Source organism: Rattus norvegicus, chromosome 3 (assembly GCF_021556685.1).
Source record: "Rattus norvegicus strain SHRSP/BbbUtx chromosome 3, alternate assembly SHRSP_T2T, whole genome shotgun sequence".
NCBI classification, from domain to species: Eukaryota; Metazoa; Chordata; class Mammalia; order Rodentia; family Muridae; genus Rattus; species Rattus norvegicus.
In genome coordinates, this window is record NC_141536.1 from 94,920,646 (window position 1) to 94,931,361 (window position 10,716).

Consider the following 10,716-nt stretch of genomic DNA (forward strand, 5'->3'; position numbering starts at 1 on the left):
GATCATTAAAACTACCATCACCATCTTGGTCGTATATAGTGAGCATTCATTTTCATGCCAGGAAGCATATTAAGAGTGTCATTGTTTCCCTCCAACACATTTTCAAGATTATAAAATTGAAATACAGATGAGAGGTCATTGCAGCCATGTTGACAGACCAGACAAGTTCTTTTCTTTTTTTCAAGGTCTGATTATTTATTTGTTACTCTTAAAAACTTACTTTTAACTGAACTCAGATTTAGAAGTAGAAGCTCTCAGGAAGGACAGGCTATATCTCTTGGCAATCTGTTCCTGGCGCTTTTCTTTGGCCTCCTTCATTCTCTTGGCCAAAAGTTTAGTGTATTCTGCAGCCCCCTCCTTGTTTTTCTTAGTATGTTGTTTCTTCAGAGCAATATGTCAGGTCGGAGTTTGTGTTGTGGAACACGGGGAGTAACAAGACGCTGAATCTTGTGGACTTTGGTCCTGGACTTCTTACCTTCTTTGTTTAAGGGCTTTCTGACAACATATTGGTGGACATCATCATCTCTGGAGAGATTAAAAAAGCTTTCAGATTCTACTAGCTCTTTTAGGTCCCAACCGGCGAGGCACAGTAGTATCTGTCAGTCCTGGAATATCCTTCTCTCCTTTTCTGACACTAACCAAGCTGAGAACACTCAGGTTGGCATCCACAATGAGTCCACGAACTGACTTTGTGCTTCCTCTCTCCAGTTCTCCTTGGTCTATAACAAGAATGCCCTTTAGTCAACAGCCGGCACACTCTGCCTTGGATCCAAAGGCCTTGCTTCGTGGGAAAACCTTGTCTGTCGTTCCCACGGCTGATCCAGACCACAGAATCCTTCCACTCTTCACTAAGAGCATCAGCAGCTACTTCTGTGGCCATGTGCTTCTCATAGAATGTACGAAGTTTGCATTCGTCATCCACTTCTGTGACTTTCTGACAGCCAGGGGTGGGGAAGGAGATATTCAGCTTCATCTTGATACAGCCGATTGCCCAGGAAGAGTCACGAAAAAGAACAACCAGGTACATTCTTATCAAAGTAGCTATTGGTACTTTTTAGTATGCCAAATTTTATCAAATCACTACATCGTGCAATAATGCAAGAGCGTAATAAAACAGAGGTAACCGATTTTTCTTCTTCGGATCAGTGTTTTATTTTTTCACCAACTCATGTATTCTGGCTACCTAATTATGTGATTATTCCTCCCCCAGTTCCTTGGATGGTGTAATGGCAGTCTCCATTGGGAAGGCATGATGTCATATGTACACTTTTGAAGTGGAAAGATAGAGTCCTTACTGCACCTACATTTATACAGTCTGATCTCTATTGGAGTTCATTTGAAAAGGAACTAGGAAAGAGTCAAGGAACTGTGAGTATTCAGCTTACTTATCTCATTCCAAACTTTTTGTCTAATTCTGTGACAGAATGTCACAAAGTATTCTCTTTTGTTTACTTTTTAGTCTTGTAAGTACTTCCGTTTTTATTTATTTATTTATTTAAAACAATGGAACTTTATTTATTTATTTACTTATTTTGCAAAGAGTCCCCCTATGTACAGGGGCACTTTCTTTCTTTCTTTCTTCCTTCCTTCCTTTCTTTCTTTCTTTCCTTCTATTGGATTTTTTTATTTACATTTCAAATGTTATTCCCTTTCCTGGTTTCCCCAGACATAAACCCCCTATCCCATCACCCTTCCTTTCTTCTATAGGATATCTATTTATTATTTATATGTATATGAGTACACTGTTGCTCTCTTCCAATCCACCAGAAGAGGGTATTGGATCCCATTTCCATTTGTAAGATGGCTGTGAGCCACCATATGGTTGCTGGGAATTGAACTCAGGACCTCTGAGAGAGCAGTCACTGCTCTTAACCACTGAGCCATCTCTACAGCCCTTGAAAAGAATCCTACCAATGTTCTAAATCACTTCTTTAAATCTTTTAGTTGGTCATTTAAGAGCTAGGAGATGGTTCAATGATTGAGAATGTGCTCACTGCTGTTTCAGAGAACTCGAGTTTGAATCCCAGCACTCACATCAAGCAGTTCACAACTGCTTGTAACTTCTCCTCTAGCAGTGAGGTCCAACCCTCCTGCCCTACACAGGCACCTTCACTCACATGCACATGCCCAAAATGAGGTACAAATGCATATACCCAATCAAAATAATTTTAATGATCATTTAAAGACAGCACTGTCTTCTCTAAGACACGGTAGTTTCTGAAAAGTCAGTATGAGCCAAAAGAGGGTTTGTGATAAAGGTAAGATAACATTGAAAAAAAGTGTCACCTAGAAGGGCTCATTGATAAGTCAAGCAGCAGAAAGTAGACCAACACATACTTCATAAAGGTCAGCAAATCTCAGTAACCAGGAAGGGGAGAGGTGGAACATCATGCAAACATAAAATGCCACAAAGCACTTTAACTGTTAAGCAAGTAGATGTGCTTTCATATGTGTGCTTTTCTTAGGACCAACTGTGATGCCAGGTATGCTCTTTCTCCTTCAGAGTGTCCAGGAACTTAAGTACACCAGGCTGGGCGAATGAAGTGTCTGGGAGATAGAGGAGAACAGCTGGTGTTTATTCATAGTAGGCAAGGGCTATATATCACTTTTCAGAATGGGAAGGAGTTTTCAGGGTGAGTGGAATTATTGGCTAGAACTTAAAGTACTGGGAATGGCTCATTTGTATGGAGATGCTTTCCAAAACTTCCAGGTACTTGCTGGGCGTGTTCTTATTGGATAAGAGGAAGTTCAATTTGTAGGTTTACCAAGGACTATGTGACGTTCCTCAGGTAGAAGTTTGGGTGTCAGGCTCCCCAGATCAAGCAGAATAGGAAGGCTGACTAAGAAAAGGGAATCTTCTGTTTTGTGCCAAGCTCAGAGGCTCTATCTGGTTATGATCGATTTCAACCTTACCAGTAAGGTACAACAGATCACAGCTACCCATTTTCCAGATAAAATAGTATCAACAAGTAGTCACCAGTAGTAATCGTGATCCCAGAGGAACAAGACCACAGATACATAAAACATTGATCAGGGTGTAGGAAGGGTGATAGTGAGGGGTCTTTAGCAGAGGGACTAAGTAGTCTCTAAAGGTGAGGTTTCCTGGGAGAAGAGGATTAAGATCAAAGCCCTTGAACAATCGACCAAGAGAAAAGGAAAAGTTCAACTTACTCAAAGCCATAGAAGCAAAATGTATACAGATTACAATTCTCTGGCTCTTGTGACAAAAGTGTGAAGAATGTATGGGAGCTAGGAGGAAGAGACAGGGCATGTCACTTGAGAAATGGGAAGGCATCTGTTTATGATTATGCAGGGCCTACAAGGGCACATACAGGAAAGGATTTAAGACATGAGTAATATGACCATGTGTGCAGACTTGGGGGATTTTTCTGGTTTCTACATGGAAGGAAGGGGGAGGGCATAGAAGAATGGGCAAAGAGATGGAATATCCAGCGATAGACTGGGCAGATGAAGCAAACTATTGGCTTTCCTGATACATAAAATAGACTCAAGTAGAGTTAATTTTCTGGCAGCTCCTCTGCCCTCCATCTTCTGCTAAGGTCTGTACTCCAGAAGGTGGCCCCAGAGGGCAAGTCTGCCAACAAGTCGATCACATGGGAATGATGACTGGTTTTCATTTTACGGTGGTTTCCTTTCATGCTATGCATGGCCTCTCATGCCCCTATCCCAGTCAGGCTTATGAGACTATATCCTCCTGCACTGCCTCTCTAGTAACTGTAAACACATGTTTTCTGCTCTCTCCAATTGCAGCGGAAGTGCCATAGGTTGCAACGCACCACAGAGGAGAAGGGGGCATAAAGCTGTTTGAGATGTCTTGGGTAATTACAGCCATGCAAAATGTCTCCGCTTCATGTAATAAATCATATCTTCCACATCTGTCTGGGCAAGAATGGAAAGGAGGCGTGTCTTCTCATCTATGTGTAGCCAAACACTGCTCTCTTGGCCCTGCACAAGCACAACTGATGCTGGCAGAAGTCACTTCCCTCATATCACAGATGTGTTAACTTCCAGGGACTTGGGGAATGTAAAGTTCTATAACTGACAATAGACAGCTTTGAAAAATTTATACTAGTACTGGAAGGACTATGTCTAGAAATCTCTCCCTGAATGGTTTTTGTCTGTCTCACCCATTCTTGTCACCTTTATATATGCCCCTTTTACCCTTTACTCTTAGGATGCACTCCATAAACTATATGGGAGAAGGATACTACTGTAAGAGTGATTTGTCTTAGGCACCAATAAGTCAAGTAAGTGGGATAGATTTAGGATATTTTCACAAAAGTAAACAACCTGGAAAAAGAAAGGACAAATGTTTAGAAAGGCAATATTCCCTATGTGAACAAGACTTTTTATTAAATTAAAAACTGTGTGTATTTGTGTGTGTGTGTGTGTGCGCGCGCGTGTGATTTAAGTACCCGTTCACATACATGTGTGTAGGCATATGTATACATATATATTAGTGTCTAAAGGCCAGACACAGATAGGAGATAGAGATCTTGCTCAATCATACTTTACATTTAAAAAATTAATTACATTTGTATTTATTCATTTCGTAAGTGTGCATATGTTGCATTCCTGCACTCAAACATGCATGTCATCGAGTAACTATTGAGACCAGAAGAAAATTTGTGAAAGTTCATTTGTTTCTTCCAACTTATGAGTTCTAGGACTGAAATCAACTTGGGGGCAAGTACCCTTACCTAGTAAGCCATCAGGACAGGCCTCTGTCTTACTTTTTGAAACAGGGTGTCCCACTGAACCTGGAGTTCATTGATTTGGATGCACTGGCTGGCTGATGAGCTCCACCAATTGGCCTGTGTCTTCCGTCCTCTCTAGCATCGAGGTTGCAGAAACAGTCTATGTCCCTCTTTGATGTGGGTATAAACTCTGGTCCTTGAGCTTGTGCAGCAGGCATTTTACTGATTGAGCCCCTAACCTCAGCCTTAAACTCTCTTAGTTTGAAAAATAGTTGAAGACACCTTACATCTATTCTGTAAATTGATGTAACACTAACAGGATGGCAAAATGGGTTTCTAGAAACAAATGTGGAAACATTCCAAATAGCACAAAGTGTTCAGAGATAGGCTGTTATAGCAAGACTTGACCTCATCTAGCTATGACACCGTGCCTCAAATCATATCATCTCTATTCAAAACAGACTAATGATAGTCAGGAAACCTAGAAGTTCTGTGGTTTTGAGAAATCAAGAAACATAGAGATAAGAATGGGCCAAAAAAACAAAGTTTAGGTACTATTTTCCAACACAGGAGAGTTCCTGGGGCCACGTTTGGTTCAACTTTAACAAGTGTAACTGTCTGGTTTCTCAGTTTGAGGATGCAGAGACATACTCTGACAGGACCAAAAAGCCATGGCTAGAAGCCAGATAGTTGATAGTGAGGACAGAAATCTCAGAAAAGATGATACCAGAACTCTAAACTGGACCTCTGACATGTTCAAACACGGAACCCTGTACGCTGAAGCTCTATTAGAGCCTGCTAGAATAATTCATGATTGAGTCATCAGGGAGAGATCAAATTAGAATGTTCTATTTAATAAGTCAGGGAAGTATATATACATTTTCAAAGATGTTCACCAAAAATAGTTTAAAATGAACCTATTTTTATCCACGTGAACTTTGTATCCAGTACAAGTCATTTCCTTAATGTTCCAGATAGATAGTTGACATTTTATTGTACGTTGGTTATGTTCCAAATTTAATCCCAAGCCACCTGCCTCTCACTGGTCACAGAGCCATGCTCAGGAAACACAAAGCCATTATGCTAATACAAGACTAAGTTTAACACAATTAGGTAAGTAAACTTCCCATACCCTCCCCCCGAAATTACACACTGATACCCAAACCCAAATATATGATTGTATGGTTTTCTAGCCTGCTTCTAGCTGACTAGATGCAAATAAGATTTTAGACCACTTAAAGTGATATCCTCCTAATCCAACAGTTTCATTTTTCTATGATTTTACTTATCTTTGAATGCTTTGAGTCAGATCTTTAAAAAAAAACCACTAAGTAGCTTAAACCTTTGAACCTAAAAGAGTAATGATAGATTGATAAGGCTCCAAGGAAACATTAAGAATGACCACGTGGGAAATTGTATGTTGTTTAATATTTTCATGAACATTAACAATAGAAAGATTGGAGTCTTCAGAACCAGAGAAAATGAAGTAAATGGGCTGATGTGCAAATGGTCAGGGTTTCAGGACTTTGTCAATCTTGGAAATGGAAAAATGGACAAAAAGCCTTAAATTTGTCAAGGATAATTGTTAAATGACTAGAAATGAACTCTCACTCAGGAGTAGCTTGGGACCCAGGAGAAATGACCTAATGTAGAAAAGTTTGCAAAACCATACCGAGAATATGACTGCCGATGGTCTACATTGATGGATTTAGACATGTCAGTCAGGACAATGCTACAGGTGACCAATAAATCTCAAATTCTAGAGTTAGAGTAGCCTACATGTTCTGTACTCTTACATATCCATTACAGATTATGTAGATTCTGTTTCCTATTATTACCTACTCTCCTCACTTTAGGATCTAGACTAACAAAGAGCTGTGAACTTGTAGTTCACAGAGGCAGAGGAAAGATGTTGCCAAAAATAAATGTGCTGGATCTTAAAATCTCCAGAAGAAAGTAGATTGTTACTTCAGGACAGTTCTATTGGCCAGATCAAGTCACATGACCAAGCTCAGAAACTGGGAGCAAACAGTGCTGGTACATAGCTTGTTTTCTCCTTTCCATTCTACCTGGGATACCAGCCAAGGGAAGAGTAACATTCACATTTCAAATCTGGAAAGTAGCTCATAGGAAGTTTGTCTCCAAGTTGAATTTAGACCTTATTGAGCTGAGAATCAACCTAAAACATCAGATTCCCTGAGTCCAGAGTTAGTCTAAGGAACATATACAAGAGATTACTCAAAAGACTGTTTCAGATAAACCTGTAAGGTTGGCTTAAGATATATGCTGTATGCAGGGACAGGGTTAATATGCATCCAAGTTGTTTATTTGTACTCAATAATTGTGTGTGTGTTTTTTTTTTGTTGTTGGCTTTTTGCTGTTGTTTTTGGTTTTGGTTTTTGTTGTTGTTGTTCCCAACAATGCAAAACAATTCGGGTACCTTTTTTCTTAATTTTTTTATTATATATTTCTTTACTTACATTTCAAATGTTATTCCCCTTCCAGATTCCTGTCCATAAGCCCCCATTCCCTCCCCTCTCACTCCCCCATACGGGGAATCCCCCTATACATCCCCCTTGTTGCCCCCCCATATTCCCCTGCACTGTGGGCCCAACCTTGGCAGGACCAAGGGCTTTCCCTTCCACTGGAGCCACAACAAGGCTATTCTCTGCTACATATGCAGTTGGAGTCCTGGGTCAGTCCATGTATAGTCTTTCGGTAGTGGTTTAGTCCCTGGAAGCTCTGGTTGGTTGGCATTATTGTTTTTATGGGGTTGCAAGCTCCTTCAACTCTTTCAATACTTCCTCTAATTCCCCCCAAGGGGGTCCTATTCTCAGTTCAGTGGTTTCCTCCTAGCATTGACCTCTGTATTAGACATGCTCTGGATGTTTCTCTCAGGAGAGATCTATATCCAGTCCCTTTCCACATGCATTTTTTAGCTTCATCAATCTTACCTAGTTTTGGTGGCTGTATATATATATGGGCCACATGTGTGTCAGGCTCTGAATGGCCATTCCTTGAGTCGCTGCTCTAAACTTTGCTTCCATATCCCCTCCCAGGGCATATTTCTCCCTTTTAAGAAGTGGGAGGATCTGCATTTTGGTCATCCTTCTTCTTGAGCTTCCTGTGGTCTGTAGATTGCATCTTGGGTAATTTGAGCTTTTTGACTAATATCCACTTATCAGTGAGTGCATACCAAGTGTGTTTTTCTGTGATTGAGTAACCTCACTCAGGATAATATTTTCTAGTTCATTCCATTTGCCTATGAATTTCATGAAGTCAATGTTTTTGATAGCTGAGTAGTACTCCATTATGTAGATGTACCATTTTTTGAATCCATTCCTCTGTTGAAGGGCATCTGGGTTCTTTCCAGCTTCTGGCTATTCTAAATAAGGCTGTTATGAACATAGTGGAGCATGTGTCTTTGTTGTATGTTGGCACATCTTTTGGGTATATGCCCAAGACAGATATAGCTGGGTCCTCAGGCAGTGTAATGTCCAATTTTCTGAGGAACCTCCAGACTGATTTCCAGAATGGTTTTACCAGTCTGCAATCCCACCAACAATGGAGGAGTGTTCCTCTTTCTCCACATCCTTGCCAGCATCTGCTGTCACCTGAGTTTTTTATCTTAGTCATTCTGACTGGTGTGGGGTGGAATCTCAGGGTTATTTTGATTTGCATTTCCCTGATGACTAAGGATGTTGAACATTTCTTTCGGTGCTTTTTGGCCATTCTATAATCCTCAGCTGAGAATGTTTTGTTTAGCTCTGTACCCCATTTTTAATAGGGTTATTTGGCTCTCTGCAGTCTAACTTCTTGAGTACTTTGTATATTTTGGATATTAGCCCTTTATCAGTTGTAGAATTGGTAAAGATATTTTCCCAATCTATTCCTTGCCGCTTTGTCCTAATTACAGTGTCTTTTGATTTAAAAAAGCTTTGCAGTTTTATGAGGTCCCATTTGTTGATTCTTGATCCTAGAGCATAAGCCATTTGTGTTTTGTTCAGGAAATTTTCCCCAGTGCCCATGTGTTCGAGACCCCACTTTTTCTTCTGTTAGTTTGAGTGTATCTGGTTTGATGTGGTGGTCCTTGATCCACTTAACTTAAGCTTTGTACATGGTGATAAAAATGGATTGATTTGCATTCTTCTACATTCTGACCTCCAGTTGAACCAGCACCATTTGTTGAAAATGCTATCTTTCTTTCTTTGGATAGTTTTAGATCCTTTGTCAAAAATCAAGTGACCATAGGTGTGAGGGTTCATTTCTGGGTCTTCAGTTCTGTTCCACTGATCTATCTGTCTGTCTCTGTACCAATACCATATAGTTTTTATGACTATTGCTCTGTAATACTGCTTGAAGTCAGGGATGGTTATTCCCCCAGAAGTTATTTTATTGTTGAGTATAGTTTTTGTTATCTTGGGTTTTTTGTTATTCCAAATTTGGATATCTTATAGCCAAACTTTTCTGTGTACTCTGTTCTTCTGAGTAGTAAAAAAAAAGAATCAACTATATTTGCATCTATGTTTCTCACACTGATTTATGTTCCACTAGGCAGTAGTCAACTGCAGGAGATCTGAAATGTAGAAGTCAGTTAAGTAAGCTGATAAATATACCTGCACCGTGCTGTTGGAAACTGACCTCTAACACTTAACAGTTTGTGTGTGTGTGTGTGTGTGTGTGTGTGTGTGTGTGTGTGTATGTGTTTTTTATTCATGAAGAAACATGCACATACATGCAGTTGTATGTATGCATGTGTGGAGACCAGAAATCCGTATCTTCTTACTCAGGAGCTCTCCATTTTATTTTTAAAGGCAGAATCTCTTAGTGGGTGTCACACTGACTTAACTAGACTAGCTGACAGCAAGCTCTAGGAATACACCTCTAAATTTGTCCCCTTAGTCTCTACCCAGAATTATTGATTTCAGCCACAACCTGGCTCTTATTCCTCACTCTCAACAAGCTGTTTTTTAAGCTCTCTAAATATAACTGCTCACTAAGAATTGAAAAAATTATATAGATATATGTAGTCCATGATATATTACTATGTAAATGTAACAACCAATTCTAGTAGGAACTAAAAGCCCAAATGGCTGACTTCTTAGGTATATTTCCATAGTATATTCTTTGCTCTTTTTACTTACTTTGAATGCCTCAGCTCCATCCATTTCTCTATACACCCTCCAAAAAAAATTCTGATTTATGACTCCATTAGGAAATATTTCTAGAAAACCATTCAAATGTTTCCATTTTTGTATTTCAGTCTCTATGTTCTTATGCTACAGAAAGCCATTTTCTCCTTTGATTACTGTTTAAACTCTTTAAGAACTTGTCAAGCATTATTATGTCATACTCACCCAACTTGGGGATTTAATCTTCCACTCCATCCACTTCAGAACATATTCATTTTCTGGAGTATCCAGTGATGTGATCCCAGTAGCAGAGACAAGGATTTAAGCATTTAGGTTCTCTTGAGTAACTTTGATTTTCTTGAATCCTAAGGAATCTTTTAGAGACAGGCCTATATAAAGGCAAACTTCAAATAAATTTCACAAAATGTCACATGCTCTTTGCATTATGCATTTCTAACTAGGAATATTCCAACAGCTTTTTGTGTTAATAAGAAGATGAGCTTTCAATGACAAATACATGTGGAAAAGCAACATTTTTAAAAGTAATTTTTTTAAATCTTTAGAATCAGTTAGATATATAAGGTGTGGAAGAGGACATTAAATGAGCTGGAGTGGGAAAGGAAGTGAATATTATCAATAAAAGTTGTATTAAACTTTCAAAGAATTAATTAATTTTTTTGAATTTACAAAAAACTTTAAAACTTTTCATGTCATTGTAATGACATTATTTAAAAATTAAATGCCTAAACATCTACAATGATAATCTGTATTATATAATTTCTAAATTAAAAGTAATTTTGTAGTGTCCAATGGCCTCTATCAAATGGCTCTGTAAGTTCTCAGGAATAAAAAGCAAATGACTTGAA

General features: G+C 39.1%; 1 pseudogene; it reads right to left on the reverse strand.

Annotated features, from left to right (window-relative positions):
• Nucleotides 1-222: 222 nt before the first annotated feature.
• Rps6-ps12 (ribosomal protein S6, pseudogene 12) lies at nt 223-973 on the reverse strand (annotated as a pseudogene).
• Between the last annotated feature and the right edge of the window lie 9,743 nt (nt 974-10,716).